The sequence below is a fragment of the Peromyscus eremicus genome, chromosome 2 (assembly GCF_949786415.1).
Source record: "Peromyscus eremicus chromosome 2, PerEre_H2_v1, whole genome shotgun sequence".
NCBI classification, from domain to species: Eukaryota; Metazoa; Chordata; class Mammalia; order Rodentia; family Cricetidae; genus Peromyscus; species Peromyscus eremicus.
In genome coordinates, this window is record NC_081417.1 from 161,776,871 (window position 1) to 161,796,782 (window position 19,912).

Below are 19,912 nucleotides of genomic sequence, written 5' to 3' on the forward strand. Positions count from 1 at the left end.
TGCTGGACCCCACATCTAAGGGATGCTATGTGACAGGATGAGCAGATTTGATTAAGGTCCTTAAGCAGTTGACTTTTTTATTTTAAAAGGGTGAATTTGAGTCTTGAAAGGTCTCAGCTTTCTGGAATCCAGAGGCTCCAAGCAGGAGACTGTTGTGCCTTTACGTGGTGAGTGTTGGTCAATAAGGTGTCCATGGGTTTAAGAAAATGAATCCTGCAGCCTAACTGAGGGGCTTGAACGTAGACTGTGTTTGTCACCCTGTGCAACTCCGACAGAAATGGCCTAATGGAGGAAAGATTTAGACTTGTTTTGGCTCACTGTACCAGGGATCATCAGTCTGTCCCAGTGGGGAAGCATGGCAGAGATGGAAGTGAGAGTGTGGGGTGGAGGCTGCTCCCCTCACGCAGATCCCGAAGCAGGAAAGATGGGAAGTGACAGGCAGAACTACTGTATCCCCAAGGTCTCACCCTGGTGACTTCCTCCAGGTAGGCCAAACCTCTGAAAATTTCTACCACCTCTCAAGGTAGTACCATCATCTGGGACCAGCACTCAAATCATGAGCTTAGGGGGAGATTACATATTCAAAGCACACCAAGGGTCCTTCTCCAGCTGAGCTTTGGGTGAGAAGGAATGTGGCAGCCAGTGACACAGTAATCTTGGCCTTGCAGACTGAGAAGAGAGTCAAGCCACTCTGAAATCATTGACCCATAGGAAGCAGGAGGTGACATGCAGGGCTTATCTCTAAAAATTTGGGATAACTAGCCACTGGACAACAGGAAACTCAGTCAGGTAGGGGAGCACTAAACTCAACATGGCTTGTGTCTACTTGAAGCTCAATGCATTCTTATGGGCTTGGGGTCATCGCCTCTCAAGGCTCATGTGGAACAGACTTCAGTCCTGTAATGTTACTCATAGAACGAACAGATTGCCTGGTCTGGAAGTGTGTACCCTTGCGTTAGAATCCTAACCCCCAGAGCCATATGTTAATGGTATTTGGAGATGGGGATCTCTGGGGACCACTGGGTTGCGAAGACTCAGTCATCTGTTGTGCACCAATTTCCTCCAAGGATTCTTAAGACCCAGAAAGTAAACAACCTAAAAGTCCCAGGAAGTCCCTGAAACTGACAAGCTGCAAAAGGCCTCACCCTTCCCAAGCTTATGGAAGCTGTAAGCACACGTGAGGGGATTAGATCAGCCATGTGAAAAGAAGACATTCTCCAATCTGTTGAGCTGCCCATAAGATGTGTAGTGAGCTTCAGGGTTTCATCTTTTGTGAGCTGTCACCCACAATGGGATGGACTTTCAGGGATGCAGCCATCTTTGAGTCATCCACACTTCTGCAAATAACCTCTCAGCCATATGCCTATAATTAACTCCAATAAACTCACTGGCTCACCAAGTTAGACTATGGTGGTGTCCTTACTTGCATCTGTTGTCAGTTCTCTGTTTAGTGTGAATAAATGTTGTGTTGTGTCTCCCCAGGAATAGTGTCACACAGTGCCATCACAGGTGGGTCATAGAAACAGGCTCAGTGTCATGCTTCCTCTTTCTCATCACGTGACACCCTCCACCTTACTATGAAGCAGCCAGGAGGTCTTCTGGCTGGCTGGATTCCATAGGCATGCTCCCATGTGCCCTAGCCTCCTGCCCTGTGAGCTCACAAACCTCTGTTTTCTATAATGCCCAGTTTCGGGTATTTTGTTACAGCATCAAGAAGCAGATCACATAGATTCTTCAGGAACTTTCCTCTCTTCCCCTTGCTGGTCACCTGCAGGCAGTCTGCCCCCTCAGGGGCTAGCTGGAGAAAGCAGAGCATAAACTTCATTTTCACAGCCTACCTTGACCAGCAGTGAGGCTGCTTAGGGCTGGCTTCTTCCATCATGCTGTCTGCTTCTTGAGGATTAAGTGCCACCTACAGCCAGGCACACAGAGGTCCTCGGTCATCCTGAGCTGAACTGCGTAGGGCTGATGGGCTGGAAACTCTGGTTGAAATAGAAATGGCCACGTGCTGAGGTTTTTCCATCAGCTTGTGTTCTGCTGAGCTCCCGTTGCAGCGTGTAATTGGGGTTAGATGGGGTCCTGCGCAGCGTGGGTGCTTGTGTTCTCAGCTCCACATCTGGGATAGAGAGGAGGGAATTTTCATGTCTGATGATCTTATTGGCTCAAGCTGGCTGGTGCAGTCTTCTAATGGGCTCACATCTCATCTCGCACCACACTGCCACAGCTTGGAGCCTCTGGGACTAGACTGCACACGGAGAGGGTTTGGGATCTGCGGGCCTGGAGCACTGGGTGGTTGTTTTTTTGTTTGTTCATTTTTTGTATACTCACAGTCAGGTAGGTATGGAATGGTCACAGGGTACATGTGCCTGACTTGATTATATCTTGAATCAAAGGTGCAATCCTACCAGTCACCCATCGTCAAGGCCTGTCAGTATCTGGTTTGGAGGTAAATACAGAGGGTGATCTCTTTGGAGAGAAAAACAAAATGAAACCAAACCAGGGAAGCTGGAGGCAGATGGGCTGGGCCCATGGAGAGCAGAAAATGAACCCGGTATTGTCTTCCCAGCACTATGTGCACTAGACCTCAGAGCCACATGACCCGCAGGCCCCCTGCCTTGTGCTGACTGGGAAAATGGCTCATCCCTTCCTCTGAGTTTCTGCTTGGACTGGTGTCCTGATTTGTCCCTACTGCCCGTTTGACAAAGCAAGCCTGGAGTCACCTGGGAAGAAAGAGCCTCAGTTGAAGGATCTCTTCCATTAGAAGGGCCAGTGGGCATGGTTTTGATAGCTAATTAACGTAGGAGGGCCCTGCCCACTGAGGGAGGCACCAACCCTAGGCAGGTGGGCATGGGCTATATGAGAAAGCCAGCTGCACATGAGCCTGTGAGTGAGCCAGCAAGCAGCCTTCCTCCGTGGTTTCTGATTCAAGTCCTACTTCAGTGTCTGTCTTGACTTCCCTCAACAATAAAGTGTGACCTGGATGTGTAAGCCAAACAAACAATTTCCTCCCAAAGTTGCTTTTATCACAGCAACAGGAAGCAAATGAAGACATCTGGAAACCAGCTGTGCTTCCTTTCCTAGGCCCTAGACTGGCAGACACAAAGGGCAGTCGTCGGAGACTCCCTTGGCACGTGAGCTCAGCAGGTTTGCACTGCACAGCACGGGCACTGGGGACTTCTGAGGAGACCTCATCTCCTTGAGCATGGTGAAGCTAGGTCCGTGAGATGGCAATTTCATCATCAGAATCCTTTCTGGGGTGACCCGCCCACCTTGGTACCATCTGGTCAAGAAGGGCCAGTTTTATCAGGAGATGTTCTTGTTCTTCTGGCTTAGATTGCAAGCCTCCTTCAAGGTTGCCCATCTCCCCAGAGATACTATTTTGAATTCAGATTCATTCTTTTTCTTAACATGTTTTTTAATTCTGTCAAGTGTTCATTTTAAAAGTATAAAAAATTAGTACAAACTTGCCATTAAGTCTCTGTGTGTGTTTATAAACACTTGGAAACGAGAAGGGTGGCATTTGTCTGAATCATGGCTCACAGAAATAGGTGGCATTTGAAGATAATATGTTAGATTTATAGACAGAGCGGTCAGTCCCACCCTGGTGGGTCTAGTCTGAGGTAGCCTTATCACGTAGCTTTTATTTAACTGCCCAGTTAACACATCAGTGGCCCCAGGGAACCAGGGTTTGCAATTCCTGAGAAAGCAACTTTGCACTCAGTGTTTAGAAACCAGAACTCATGGAAAATTTAACCCAGCCCCCAGCCACATGGACAGGGCTAGCATCTCTCTGCAGCTGAGGGTGGTGTGATGCAAACCTCTCCAGGGTGCTGGTAGCTCCATCTCCCCCCTCCCCTCCTCTACCTCCCACCCACACCTCAGTTCTCTCACATCCAGGAAAAGGGGCAGTTTTCTCTGTCTTGGATCCTGGGTTTCGATGTGGGCTCCTGTGGGAACCAGAGTTCCTGGGAGGCAGCTTCCGGCAACACAAACCCAGCTCTCCCTGGGCACTTCTGCATCTCTAGTGAGGTGGGGATAAAGACCCGAAGAAGGCCAGCCTCACAAAAAGACAGGATGCTTCCTGTGGCTAGTAGGAAACTTGAGAGAATTTCCATCCCTTACACTGCAAGACTGATGAACACATTAACAGCCAGCAGGGCAGAGGCGTAAGTCTGACGGTTTTGATACAGTCTGAAGGAGTTATAGAACGCTGGGCAGCTGATGTTTCCTAAAGTTCTGAGGTCTCTTGGTGACCTTCACTCCACCCCCCACTCCCCCCCCCCACTCTGGCTCTGAATGTGATCTAACTTGCTTTGACTGACAAGTCTGAGTCATAGGTCTGCCTGCTTCTGGATTGGCAGGGAGAGGTTTTCCATAGAAACAGCCATGGGAAGTGGACAGTTTCTTTCCCACCACAGGGAAGCAGAGGTATGTATTTCTCCCATGGAAAATTAAGAGGAAGGGAACGCTGGGCAAGCAAAAACAAAAGATGTCTGCTGTGAACCTGAACCGGGTTTATTGAGCTGTCTCAAGTCCTGGGAATATTTCCTCACCATCTCTTTCATTAACCATGCTATTAACCCTCCTTTCCCGTTACTTAACGATGTCCTGGCAGCCTTAATTGCTTTCTGGTCACTGTCGGTTATTAAAATTGTTCCAATTTCGTTTAAGACTTTTTTTAATTATGCAAATCTTTTGAAATTCTTGACTGTGTGTGGGCCAGACCCTCACCAGAGGAATTTGGAGTTGCATGTGCATGGCTGTGAGTTGGAAGTACAGGAGACCACCTCTGTCTTTCCACCCCTTTCTGGGTGGAGAAAAGCCCCACTAACTAAATCTTCGTTACTTATGGGCCCAAGAGAAAGGAGGCAGGGAAGGGTGTTACTGTGCAAGGAATCACTGTCCACAGGCAGCATGGTGGTGCAGCACTGTGTGTGGTGAGCTTTTTTGTGGCGATGGAACGGTGTCACTGGATCATGTCTACCATTGATGGCCTCTGTTGACAGGTGGTCCCTGGACAGCCTAAGGCTGGTTTTCTTGGAAATGTGACTTTCACATTTGTTGCATCAGCCTCATTTCTAAGCATTGGTCAGAGAAAAGGCATGTCTCCATGCCTCTCTAGCCACTATGATTCTTTACATGGATCCCAGGTCTCCTTGGGTCTCCTAAACACTGTCAGAGCTGTCAGGGCTGCGACAAAGTGGAGACTGCTCGACTTCCTTCCCAGACCTGTTACACATGGTTTCCATCTTGCCCTGTGTCTTAGTGTCATCTCTGTCACTACGATAAAAACATCCTGACCAAAAACAGCTTAGGGGAGGGAAAGGTTTACTTGGCTTCTGGGTCACAGTTCGTCACTGAGAGGAAATCAAGGCAGGAGCTCAAGCAGTGGTCAGTCACACCACATCCACAGCCAAAAGCAAAGAGAGGAGTGCACAACCTTGTGTGATTGATAGTTTGCTTGTGTTTAGCCTTCTCCACTTTTGTGTAGTTCCAGACCCCATGGATTGGTGACTTTCATAGTGGGCTTGAAAGATGACATTCAAAGATGCCTGAAACTGATGACTATGGGTCCTGAAAGAGCAAGAGGGACTTCAAAACTTTAGGTTGAGATGGGACGATAACCACAGATGACCTGATGAGCCCTTGTCTTCACTGGACCCATGTAAGAGGGAAGTGGAGGGAGATGTGACTGTAGAATGTAAGGAGAGATGCTGGAGTAGATGTGGGTAGAGGAGCTGAGAGGGAGAGACCCAAAGCCAGGGAATGCTGACAGCTCCTAACAGCTGGAAAGGGTACAGAAATGGGGCCTCCGGAAGGGACCTTAAGTTTCCAAGCTGTGAGCATCTTAACTGGGTTCTCTGACACCCAGGGATTCAAGGTGATTAGTCTGCACTATTTCAAGCCACCAAGTCTGTGGTGGTTTGTTCCAAAAGTCTCAGGAATTGAACACCTCTTTGTGTCTGTGCAGTGTGGGTACCTGTTCATGTGTGTGCACATGTGTGTGGAGGCCAGAGCTTGACCCGGGGGTGGGAGTCTTTCTCAGTTGCTCTCCACTGTTGTTTTGAGACAGGGTCTTCCACTGAAACCAGAGTTCATCAATTGGCTGGTCAGAGAAGCCCAGGGATCCTCCTGTCTCTCCTCACGCCCTCCCAATCTGGGATTACAGGTGGACGTCGCTGTGACTGGCTTTTTATGTAAATACTGAACTTATAGCCTCTTGCTTGTGAGGCAAGCAGGGTCTGTGGAGAAAGACTCTGATGTGTGTGTGTGTGGGGGGGTGCACAGGCATGCAGGGGTCAGAGGACAACCTCCTGTGTATGTCCTCACCTTGCAGCATGTTTGACAAACCGATTGTTTCACTGCTGTGTAAGCCAGGTTGACTGGTGTGCAAGCTTTGGGCATGCTCGTGTCTACACCTCTCACCTCCCTGTGACAGCATGGGGTTACAGATGTGAGCTGCCAGGTCTGATTTTATATGAATTCTGGGGATTTGAACTCGGGTCCTCAAGCTTGCACAGTAGGCTCTTTACCCATTGAGCCATCTTATCAGCCCTCAAAGCACACTTTTCTTTTTTTTCTGATGGAACTGAAGATTTCTCACATAGTGTTATGTAAGGAATTTACTGAATGTGTTGACTTTTTCAGGACTGAGGACCCAGTTTTGATTGTTATCCACAAAATGTAAATGAGACAATTAGTACTCATTGTTTTCAATTATGTTTTATTTCTTGAGAATTTATACTTACATATAATTCATTCTGGTCCATCCCATCCCCCTCCAGTTCCTTCCTTATCTCTCTTACTACTTTCTTGTCTCAACTTCACATGTTCCCTGCCTCATTAAATCGTAATAGGATCCACTTGGTGCTGTACGGGTGTAGGTGTATCTGGAGCAAGGGCAGTCTCATAGGGGCTGCATCCTTGAAGAAAACTGACCCCACCACCACCACAGCAGCCAGCAACTGCAAGTAACAGCTCCCCAGCGAAGGATGGGACTCCATGAGCCCTCCCAACTTGTATTAGGATTTAAGACAGAGTCTTTCTTTGTAGCCCAGGCTAGCCTGGAACCTGTGGACATCCCCATATCTTTACTTTCTAAATTTCCTACAGATGTCAATAAACCAGGCTGTTGTTTGCTTCTGAGTCTACCTGAGTGGCAAGGATGGGTATCAACTGAATGCACCCAACCTCTGACACTTTGAGGGGATTCTCACCCCCAAACTTGGCCTTCATTAAAGTACTAAATAAATTCAGCCAAGATGCCAGTTAATAAATGGCACCTGGGAAACTGTTTGTCTTGACTGGGCAGAACTGGAAGTTAAGTTGGCCTTTGTTGGGGCCCAGACTCTCTGTCCAGAGCCAAGGCTTAGGCTGTCCCTGCTGATCTTCTTTACTCAACCATTCAATAGCTGTCCGCTGTATTTTGCACTCCGCTCTGCTGAGAGATGCCAGGAGAGTAAAAGGTAGGGACAGATGACACTCAGTGAATGGCTTGTGGGCTGCTGAGAAAGGATTCCTGGAAATCCCCTCACGAAAGCCTTAGAAATCTAATTGATTTAATTACAGGATGGAAGGAAGGAAATTACCACACACATGCCAATGGGGCACCCAGATGTCACTTTGAATCATTGTGCCTCCTGGTAATCTGTTTTTAAGTCAGGAAAAGGGAAAGCTCGAAGCTTAAACCAAAGCAACTCAGCTGGAAGCAGATGTGTCTCTGACACTGTGGCAATGCCAGCTCACAGTCACTCACGTCCCCAGAGAGACTGTGTTCAAGGTCAAGTTAACAACACACTACACCATGCGTTGCGCAGATTGACAACGGGTGACAGGGATCTGTGAGCTAGCAGGATACAGACCCAGAAGCAGCTCTTCCTGAGCAGTCAGAGGGAGTTAACCAGGCTTCCACACTTTTGGATTCCATTGTTCCAGGAAATGAGTACTTGCAGGGGCTGGGGCTAGATGCTGGCATAGACTGCATGGATTTAGACTCATATACATATATGGACACATACATGTATACACATTTCCCTAGGCATTGCAGAAATGTCATTAAGCACGAGGAATAGGAAAACACATTATTTTAACAAATGCAAGTGGGGATTATTAAGCATTATCTGGTATGAAGTCTCCATACCTGTCGCCTTGCCTGTCCTCAAGACATCATTCTCTCACTTCCTTCTGTGTGTGCCCTTCAGGACTGGGCTGTGGCAGCATGTGTTGCCCCATAAGGCTCACACAGGGGTGATGAGACTGATGATATGGATATGGGAGGATCTGGCTTTTCTCTCAGCTCTGTGCATCATTACCCATGGGACAAACTTGCTCAGTCAATGTAAACACGTGTTTCCTCTAGAAGACAGAAGATGGACTGGAGGCATGGCTCAGTTGGTAAGTACATGCCATGTATGCATGAGGGTTTGAATCTGGATCCCAAGCACCTACAAAACGAGTCTGGCCTGGTAGCATACGTCTATAATCTCCATGCTGGAAGGAAAAGAGAGGCAGACCCTGGAACTAATGGCTCAGCCAGCTTAGCTAAATTAATAAGCTTCAGGCTCAGTGAGAGACCTTGTCTCAAAACACAAGATGGAGGGCGGTTGGAGAAAACACCAGATCTTGACCTCTGGCCTCCACATGTATGTAGACACATGAGAGAGAGAGAGAGAGAGAGAGAGAGAGAGAGAGAGAGAGAGAGAGAGAGAGAGAGAGAGAGATATCCTTGGTAGCATTGCCTGTGGGTGCAGGCGCTTCTCTTGTCTGTGGGGAATCACTTGCTTACACACTTTGGCCACTTAGGTATCTTCCTAGCCTGTCCATCAGGGACATAGACCATGTTCTGCTCATCTTTCATTTCCAGCATCCAGCTGAGTGTTGAGCTTCTGCCAAAGGAAGATTCTAGTCTGGTATTCAGTAATGAACTCCTGGGCTGGAGCTCATTCTGTGCCCACAATGTGTACTCTGAGGACCTCTGTGAATGTGGGACAGTGGGAAAGATGCAAGATAATCGCCAGGCCTGCCAAAGCCTGATATTAATTTAAGTTGAAGGAGATAAGACAGGGCCTTCATCTGAGAGACCATAGAGGTTATCTTGTTCAAAATATTCTGTTCTGTTGTGTTCTACTAGGAAAGAAGGAGATAGAGAATAATCTCTGTCCACAGACCGTAGAGTAATTAATAGGGCCAGAGATAGGGCAAAAGGTTCTAGGGTGCGGAGGGGTGCATGATCTCATCAGAGACTGTGACAGAGCCCAGGCTGAGCAGAATGACACAAAATAGGCTCTAAGAGAACTCAGTCAGTGCTGCTCAGAGGGACTTAGGGACTTGCTGAGATCAGGAATATGACCTGGGGGTGGAGAGATGGCTCAACAGCTAAGAGCACCTGTTATGCTTGTAGAAGACCCGGTTTTGGTTCCCAGGATCTACACGGTGGTTCACAACCATTCATCACTCTAGTTCCAAAGGATCTGATGCCACCTTCTGACCTGCATGGGTACTGCGTGCCCGTGGTATATATACATATGTGCAGGTAAACACTCACAGCCTGGAGGAGGTGGCTTTGGGCTGAGCCTTCAGTACAGTGGAGTTTGACATCTGGGTGAGTTGAGGGAGTTCCTGGTAGAGTTGTGAGACCCAAGGCAATGAAAAGGACAGTCAAAGTGATGCACAGGGCATTGATATGATAAGAGAGGAAGCGGCACATTCAGTCAACTCATCTGATAGACCAGACACATCACCACAGTGGGTAAATACAAACAATGAGGGATGCGATCCTTTCTCAGTGAGGAGACACTATGCCAACAGTGGGTAGACATGGTCTTTTTCCAAACAATGAGTGGACATGGGCTATCGCCACCAAATTAGTGGATATGTGTTGCTTGGATCCTAATGACTCCCTTGGGAGAGGGGGTGAGAAGGCACGGCATCAATGACTCAGACACTCACTTATTCAATAACAGGGAAGGCCTTATATACCCTCTTCCCAGCACCCAGTCTGTGTGGTCATCCCTCATTGGCTGGGCACAATCAGGAACTCTGACATCACATTGACTGTTGCTAGGTCCTCAGGCAGACTTGGCATAATCAGGAACTCTGACATCAACTAGGAATTCTGACAGCTCCTGTTGCTAGGCCCTCAGGCAGACTCCAGGTTGGCTCTTAAGGAGTACGTTATGTGCATGCCTTGGCTACTGGTCTGAGCCAATTTCCTCCACCCTATGAGCCTGTCATAGTACAGATATGGTCTCTTAATGTGTAGACAAGATTCCCCCAATGGTACAAATAATCTGTACCCAAGGAATGGATGTGGCATCTCCCATATGCTGTCTCATTCAATGAGAGGACATGATTTTTCCCACTTAGTAGACGCAATCTCCCCAGTGAGTAGATACGTTCTCTTCATGAGTGAATATGATCTACCCATGAGTGGATGTGACACCTCCCCCCCAAGTGAGTATATATGTTCTCTCCACAAGTGGACATGATCTACCCATGAGTGATGATCTCCCTTGTGAGTGCACATGATCTCCCTACTGGGTGGAATATGATCTCTCCAAGTGAATGTAATCTTCCCAGTGAGAAGACATGATCTATCCCAGAGAATGGTCATGGTCTGTCTCAGGAGTGGACTTGATCTCAGTGAGTGGTCACCTATTTACTCTGTGCCCTTATGATGCTGACTCTGACTCAAGCACAGACAGTAATCACATTAGCACCACACTGGATGCACAGTGATAGTGAAGGAGCTCTGAAAAAAAATGTAGACATCATATGGTGGTTGAAATCACCAGAAACAGAGCTACAGAAGACATGTGAGAGGAACTGAGAGCCTGAGAGAGGCAAGCAAGAAACCCAGTCCAGAAGAACCGAGGAGAAAGCCTGCAGCAAGGTGGGAAGAGGACTTTGTGAACTTTGGAAGTGTCCAGGGCCACAAACTCACAGCAGAAAAGGGGTGTGAGTGAAGGCGAGTCCATGGAGGACAGCCTTGTGGGTCCCGGGAGACAGTCTGTGTTGTGTGAAGTACAGTGTAGTGTCACCGCTGGGTTGAAGGAGAAAATCAAGGACTACGGGTCATGTTGAAATATTCCCTTGGGCTGTACAGAGCGATGCAAGCAGACATGTTACTGAAGTTAATGGAGTTGGAGCCTGAGATGTGGTGGTCCTAACAAGTCACACTGAGCCACTTGTCCTTACTAGCCAATTAAAAGAGCTAAATTAGTAGAGAAAAGCCAAACAAACAAACAAACAAACAAAAACAAACAAAAACAAACCAAAAACGATGTATTTTATGTGCTCACATTAAATTGGAAATAAGGACAGAGAGGTGCAGTGACATCCCTCCCCCTAAACCCATTGTCTTGTTAGAACCTGGGAGATCAAAAGGCTACCAGTGTAATGGGTATACCTCAATCTGTGTCTCTTCCCTCACCCACTCCCACAACATCCCCTCCCCTCTCCATGACACCTTAGGACTCAGTCATCCTGCCCATGTTCTCAACTGCTCCTCAACCACAGGATGTGAAACATTGCAGTTTCTCTGAGACCCCCACTTTGCCTCATGCACCTAGGCTTTCCTCAGAGCTCTGCCATACTGCTGTCTGGCTGTCTGTCTGTCTGTCTGTGGTGTTAATAGCTCTTCTATAAATCTCATGCCCACGAATGCAATTTTTCAAGGGGTTGACGCTGACATTACAGCAGGGGTTCTGTGACAGTGACTGTGGGGCTGAGAAGCAGAGGAAGCAAGTGTTGTTTGTGTCTAAGCAAGGACTTCACAGAGCAGAAAGAGCAGGTGCCTGGGATGCGCTCAGCTGTGAAAGGAAAGAAATGGGGAGTTTGCTAGCCCCTTCAATGGCCTTATTGGGAGTCACTGGGGAGAGAGCCTGGGCAGGAGCCCAGCCCATTGGAAAGACCTTGAGGAGGGATCACATGAGAGGCTGGAAGAAGTCTTCAAATGCTGCTCTGCCGAGCTGAGGCAGGAAGGGAGCCCACAGACCTGTGAGACTAGGGTTCTGTTGTTAGGGGATTGGCTTGGGAGTGCTCATTTCCAGGAAAATGGGAAAGAAGAGACTGCAAATACAACCCAGGGAGGGCATCTGAGCAGTGACATCCATTCACAGTTGAACATTCTGCTCCATAGGAAGAGGGATGGAGGCGTGGAAGTAATCTGGATGCAGGAGACACTTCTGGAAGCTTCCATGAGGCCAGACCACAGCTCTGGAGCCTTGAGCAGAGCCAGAGTGTAGGTGAAGGAGCTAGCAGAGGACAGGGAAGGGGAGGAAAAGGGAGGGACAGAGAAGGGGGGAAGGAAGATAGGAAGAGGAAAGAAAATAGCTGTGGCAGAGGCTGAATGAGTCAAGGAATCATTCCTCACCTCCAGCTGAGACTCCTGTGAGAATTGCATGGAATCAGCACCCTCTCTCCCCTCTTTCTGGTCTCTCTCAGTCTCTGTCTCTCGCTTCCTATCCCCTCCACTCCCCTCTCCTCTCTCTTTTCCCCCGGTAGGTTTCTGTCTCTTTGTTAAGGTCCTGAAGGAGAATAATGACTGAGTCAGTCATTCCCTCATAGTAGGTTTTGTCTGGAACAAGAAGAGAAGATATGAAAAGTGGAAGCTGTCAGGGGTGGGGGTGGGGTGGGGGAGGGTGGGAGTGGGGAGGCTGGCACAACATAGCAGGTAGTAAAGCTAGAAGCACGGAGACGGAATAGATGAATGAGCTCTTGGTAACCTGTCCAGACTAAAGGGAAGCCCTTGAGACAGAGAGTGGGAAGCCATGTTGGAGGTTGGCCTTGGTGGGGCAATGCTTCATAGGCTTTCTGTTGTCTCAACCAACAGCCTCTCAGTTATCTTCCCATGCCCCACTAAGATCTAGGGAAACCTGTGAGCTTGCCCACTAGGGAAGCTCTGAGATGAGTCCTGATTCTACTCTAGCTCCAGGTTGATGCTACTTCCAGCCCTTGTGGACTGTCTCTGGCTCGGTGACTGAGGAGCTGAAGAAACATTTTGTGTTCATCTCCAGCAACATCCATCCCTGGAAGTTACTTAACCCCAGCTTAATGAGGATATAGACGTCATCAAGCTGCTTCTCCCTCAGCCTGGGAAATCGGCAGTGCAAGAGCTGTCCTTGGCTCATCTCTGACCAGCTCCCTCTCCAGCTAGCAGCCCAACAGTGCAAATCACACATCAACTTCACTGAGGCTGTAAGTCTCACCGGCTGTCCAGGAGTGTGTTCTGACTGCTACACAATTAGTGGATGAATGATGCTTCTCTCTTTTTCCAATCTTTTCCTTAGGGTGCTATCAATGTTGCATTGAGAGGAAAAAGTCTAGAAGATAGGGCTTCCTGAGCTGCAATGGGAAAGTCTTGTAAAGATCAATCAACAGTGGTAAAGTCACAATCTATAATGAAATTGTAGGCACAGGGGACAGAATGGTAGAAGTTACCAGAGAAAGATAACACTGGATCATGAAGACACAAGACACTATCAGCATTCCTGTACCTGCCACAGGCAGCTTCGTCAGGAGTCAATGCACTGGCCATTTATCTCCATTCCCCATCAGAGTGGCCTAGACCATGTTGCTTTAGTGAGATGGACTTTTCTTGCCAGCAAAGGATGATTACACCATGGCCATGCTGTCAAGTTAGAGAGGAATTCTGTTCTCAGAATTGGACTATGGTTGGACAAGAGCCAGAGGATTCCTTCTGAACTGAAGAGAAGGGGACAAAATACTAGTGGAGGATCTCACAGCTACTTAGGCCAAATCCTTTGAAGTCCAACATAGCCAAGAGCAGTTTCCTGTTGGAGTGGGAGAAGAGGTCACCAATGCAGGGTTCTGGGTCCATCTCTTGTAACATTGGGTGCTGAATGTAATAAAAGCTTCAACTACAGGGAGAAATTAAGCTTTGAAGTGAGTTGCTTTTCTCTAAATGGACCGGCTTCTCAGGAACCAGCAAGCATGTGTAGAAAATACCCATACTCCTTGTGTTGGGGCGTGCCCAACTCTTATATTTAGGAAGAGTGCCCACACTTTCTTGTTTCAGGAAGTACCCACACTCTTTTCTGTCAGGATGTGCTCACATTCTCCTCTACCAGAAAGTACCCACTCTCTCCTCTGTCAGGAAGTGCCCACTCTCTCTTCCATCTGGAAGTGCCCACTCTCTCCTCCGTCAGGAAGTACTCACACTTTGTTGGCATTTCCCCCTGTTCTTCTGTGAGAAGTCCTTACCCTAGCCCATACTTAGGCTTACACATTTGAGCACATACTCAGTCTCTGAGGTAACCTCCTTTCTTCATTTACCTCACATCAAGTCTTCACTTCTCTGTGCCTCTTGACTCTTGAAAACACATCAACTGTTAGTAAAAACCTCCATAGTGATTCTTCTGGTTCCAAATACACTCACTCATTCACTCGCTCACCACTCTCTCGCACACTCATTCACATAACAAGTACATAATGTGCATCTCCCATATGTCAGGCCCTTGCTTACAAAAGCTATTAGGGGTCCCCAGAGTTCCCCACACAATTCTTTGTAATCTGATATGCTTAGCATGCATTTGTTGAGTGATTGCACCTGCTCCATTTTAATTTATCAACACACTCTGATTGTTTATAAGCCTTTATTGTTTTTTTAGACAGGCTCCTTTATGTAGATGGAGTCTGGAACTCATAATCCTTCCAGACTCAGCCTCTGGGGTGGAGGGTTACAGGAGTTGGCCACAAATGCCTAGATATAAACATGTTAAGGGCAGTGCTTCTACTCTGCACTCCATATATTGGACAGTTGATGCAGTGTAACAAACAGGGTAAAAGATCTCTGAAGTCAATTAAGCCTGTAAAAATCCATCAGCTGAATTAGCCATCATTATTTCCTACAATTAAATTAATCAGAGGGGTGGAATGAGTGATCAGTGGTTAGTACACAGCTCTCGGCTGCTCCTCAAGTCACTGTTTGCCACGAAAGGTCAACTATTCTGATATTCCCACTTCTCTCCATTCATTATCTGGTGTGATTATGAGCAAAGACTCTCATTCAGATGAATATTTAGCATTCTGGTCTGGCCTCTTCTCTGTGAGGTTATAAATGCAAAGCATTTGAATATTTCACACAAGGCTGAATTGGACTTCAGCTGTGGCATTTCCATCCTATGGCTGATGTCTTTGGAGGACGCTTGTTATCAGTGCTGTGTCAAGGCACCCATTTCAGTGAGAAGTCCTTGTCATGTTCATTTTGCCTTCTGTGCTTTGAGGATAAACTCCCAGAAGTGGAAAAGGAATTCCAGATACTACTGAGCACACTGGATTATTGGAATGAAGGCCAAGAACAGGTGGAGCCTGGAAGTCACCTATGTGGGCACTAAGCACAGCCTTGTATACTAGTGTCTGACATGAAGCAGAGGCTGGCTAGGGACCTGTGTGACGGGTATATGATGCTGCATCTTCCTCACATTGCAGCCATTGCTGCTCTTTCCCCCTTCTCAATGAAAGGACACATCTGCCTCCTACCATCTGAGAGATTGGGAGTTTATTTTGGAAAAAGACCATTGTTACTATAACTTTGTCTTGTAAAATACCCAGCACACTCTATAGGTACTTGATGCACTTTGGTTGAGTAAAGAAATCAATAACACATCCTTTAGAAAGGCCACTGACAAACAATTCCCATAATAAGACTCAGAGAAGGGAGTGCTATTCTGTTAAGATGAGAAGGGGCTCTGCCTTTCCATTAACCAAAGGCAGCTGCTTTGAGTGTCTTGAGAGAACAGGATGATCTGTAGATTAAAGGTGTTTTTCCACAAAGGTGCCTGACTCTGTGTGGAGGTGTCAGGAAGATTGGCTGTATTAAGTGTCCTGAGGCACCATGTAACCTAGGGTTATTTATCCTGTCTCTCTATGTTGGGTTTTAACTCCAATTAATGTATTGCAGCATAAATGCCCTGGAAAAAATCTCAAATCACTGACTTCTAGCATTTGTAGAGGTCATCTGGCACAGCCCTGGCTTTCTATTGGATGGGAAATGCAAGGGTGGCTTTCTCGCTTTCTCTTAACATTTCTACATCATTCGGAGAGCTGGTTTCTTGCACTGCAGCTGTATAGTGGCTCATATTAACTGTCAACCTGACAATACCCAAAACATCAAAGAGACATGCCTCTGGATATGTCTATGAGAGATTTGCTCAGATAAAGTTAATTGAAATGAGAAGACTCACCCTAAATGTGGACAGCACCATTCCATGGGCTGGTGACCAAGGCTGTATGAAAGATAAAAAAGCATGCTGGAAACTAGCATTCATCTCTCTCTCTGTTTCCTGACTGTGTATAGAATGTGACCAGCTGCCTCATGCTCCTGGTAGTATGCCCTTTCTCTCATAATAAGCTGTACCCTCTAATAGTGAGCCCAACAAACCCTCCCTCACTTTAGTTGTCTTGCCCAGGCATTTTGCAGCAACAACAAGGTAAATAACACCAGACAGATGAGGGCACCTGGAAAGCTACACCCTTACTTTTATTTGACTCAGGTGGTAACTTAAAGTTTTAGAAATCAAGATGCAGAAGAACTCATTGAGGTCTCATGGAAATCCAGGAAACTAGAGCTTGAGGTGTGGGCTGAGAATCTACCAGAAGAGCAGTTTCGTACATCCACATGGGAGGAGATTCTCCAATGGGAAACCTTATTTACTACCAACCAGGACATTCTGTCTGTACCTAAACACTTAAGAGGCTTTGAGGGAGCAAGGAGAGCACCCAGAATTTAGGCAGGCTAGACAAAGGCTTCTTACCAGGAGACTGACTGGAAATGTGATCCCAAGATCTGGGTACATCATTCTGAAGAGTTTCTCACAATGTGGGAGATCCTTAGCCCTAGCCTGCGTTGCTGCTGTGCCTGGTCTAACAAGCCTGAAAGAAAAACTAGGAAGGTCTGAACTGTTTCTAACTAAACATTCATCTCCAAACAGGTAAAACTCAATATCCCTGAAAATTAATAAGGACAGAAAATATGACAACCAAGATGGAAAACCATAATTAAAACTGACCCCAGAGATTATAGAGATGATAAAGTTACCAGACAAAGAGCTCAAAATAATCTTGGAGCAGAACATCAAGACATAGACATAGAAGGCGTGTTTTAAAAGACATGATTTCTAAGGTGGAGTGGAATTACAGTGTACATTATAATCTAAAGAGTCCATAAGAATCTGCAGATGAAACAATTGGGGAATTTGAAAACTTTAATACAGGATTTCTGCTTTGGTTTTATTTTTGTTGCTGTGATAAAAGACTCTGACAAAAAGCAGTTTAGGGAAGAAAGGGTTTATGCTAACTTTCAATTCCAGATTAGAGTACACTAAAGCAGGGAAGTCAAAGGATGAGCTGGGAGCAGCTAGTTACATCATGCCTACGTACATGGATTCATGCTTACCACTTAGCTCATATTCTTCACTCATAAAATCCTTCACACAAACCTAGGGAAAGGTGCTGCCCACATTGGGCTGGGACTCCCCACATCAATTAATGTAATCAAGATAATCTTCCACATACATGCCCACAGGCCAACCCCATCTAGACAATCAATCATTGAGACACTCTTCCAGGTTAACAATTAAAATTTACCATTAAACATTCAAAATGAAATATCCAGAGGGAAAATAAATTATAAAAAAGATAACCTGTGAATTTTAAATTGTCTTATAGATGTATAAAGGGAGACCAAGGAGAGAAGGGGACAGTCAATAAGAAATAATGAACAAGGTATGTTCTCATTTGGTCAGAATTCTAAGCCCACTGATGGATAAGGTTCAGCCAAATAAGTGAAACATGAAAGATAGGAAATTCATATTAACCAAACAAATTGAGTAAAGATGCATTGTAAGCAAGATGTTCAGAACCTCCCTCCTCCAAATAAAAAATTTCCAAGAGCAGAAAGGGAAGATGAAAATACTTAGGTGCAGAGAGGACAAGTTAAGGGTGAAGTGGATTTATACTCAGATACAATCAAGCTGGATAGGGGAAGAAAAAAAACCTGTCACCAAGTTGTATTAAAATAATTGTTTTGGTCAGAAGGAAAGAAATAGAGAAGGTGGAGAGCACTTACAGGTAACATCATCAATATCTTCTATTACTTGTATCTCTTTACAATAAAGTTGTCACAAATGGAACACAGTGGCAAGTTGATGGACTCAAACTTAAGCATATCAGCAATCACATTAAATGTAAATGGCCTAAGTACACAAATTAAAAGGCAGAAATTTCACTGCTAAGAACTCACAGCTTATATCCGATACCCTTTTTTGGCCTCTAACAGTACCTGAACTCATGTATAAATACCATATAGACACATATACACATACATAAAAATAAAATAAATCTTTTGAAAATTGTGTCAAAATCCTACTCCCTTCCAAATATACAGCACTAATAGTTGAGGGTTTTGGAGGTAATTTAGATATTGAGGGTAGACCCTTCATGAACAAGACTGGAGAATTATATTTTTCTCTATTACATAAAAATTCAAGAAGATATCAGTGGCCTGCAACATGTGCAAGAGAGCTCTCACAAGAACCCTGACACACTGTCCATACCCCATTTTCAGTAAGAAATACAACCCTATGTAAGAAGCAAAATTTTCTTGTTCATAAGTCTTACACTTTATGGTGTCTGATTATGGCAACCTCAGCAGACTAAGACAGAAGAATAACAAAGGTCAAGGTGCAACCACAAGTTGTCTGAGGACTCATTTTAAATATAGCAGCACAGATAAACTAAATGTGAAAGGGTAGCAAAGGATACTAACATGGATTCGCCAAGAGCCATGCAATGAAATCCTGCTCAAGACTAAAAGGAAGGAGGCACTGGTGTGTGTGGCAACACATGACCAGCAAATCCCAATGTAAGGAGAAGCCAGGCCAGCAGGAAGTGTATCAGGTAGGGTTATATTAGACACAAGCAGATACAACAACACAGAGATCTATTAACTATCTGAGAATGAGGAAAACAGAGGAGTGGCTACAGATGGGCACATTAGGGCATTTGAGGGCAGCCAGTGTGCTCTTTCTCTTGGTTATCAATGTTCTTGTGGTCCATCTGTAGGTCAAAATACCTCAGATGTGCACCTCAAAATGCCGAAGTTAAAAGTTAAACATAAAGTCATTCAAATATTATCTTACAATTCTGTAGTTTTTAACTTTATTTGGCTAAAGGGATAATAGGCATTGAGCAGGGTCCTCCAAAACTTCATATATTGAAGCCTATACCCCTATGTGACTGTGCCTGGAGACAGGGCATTTTAGGACGTCAATACAGTTGGTTAAGTAGTAGAGTGGAGTCCTGTTGTGGAATATTACTTTAACTATGTAGAGGTATGTTGCACTTGTTTAATTATGTAAAGATGTGTTGCTGTTTTACCTTGTCTGCCTAAGGCACCTGATTGGTCTAGTAAAAGGCTGAACAGCCAATAGCTAGACAGGAGAGGGCTATATGGGACTAGTGGACAGAGAGAATAAGTAGTATGAGGAATCTAGGCTCTAGAGAGGAAAGATGAGGCAAGAATGAGGGAGAAAGAGGAAGACACCAGGGCAAGCCAGCCAGACATGGAGTAGGACATACAGAGTGAAAAAAAGGTAAAAAGCCTTGAGGCAGAATGCAGATGAAGATAAACAGGTTAATTTAAGTTATAAGAGCTAGTGGGACAAGTACAAGATAAGGCTGAGCATTCATAACTAATAATAAGTCTCTGTGTATGATTTGGGAACTGGTTGGTAACCAAAAGAAAGCCTACTACATTTGGCACCCAACTTGGGGCCCCAATATCCACATAGGTCCTGAGAAAGCTGGGAAAGGGGAACAGATACGGCTCCTGGCTCTTTCAAGAGGCTCTGCCTTAGGGAAAGCAAGCTACATAAAAATGACTGCCGCCATG

General features: G+C 45.9%; 1 long non-coding RNA gene across 1 annotated transcript; it reads left to right on the forward strand.

Annotated features, from left to right (window-relative positions):
* Nucleotides 1-10,510: 10,510 nt before the first annotated feature.
* Nucleotides 10,511-13,893, forward strand: LOC131905325 (uncharacterized). The gene is made up of 3 exons (XR_009377879.1): nt 10,511-10,891; nt 12,929-13,197; nt 13,290-13,893. It is a non-coding gene; the product is annotated as an uncharacterized LOC131905325 (long non-coding RNA).
* Nucleotides 13,894-19,912: the final 6,019 nt, after the last annotated feature.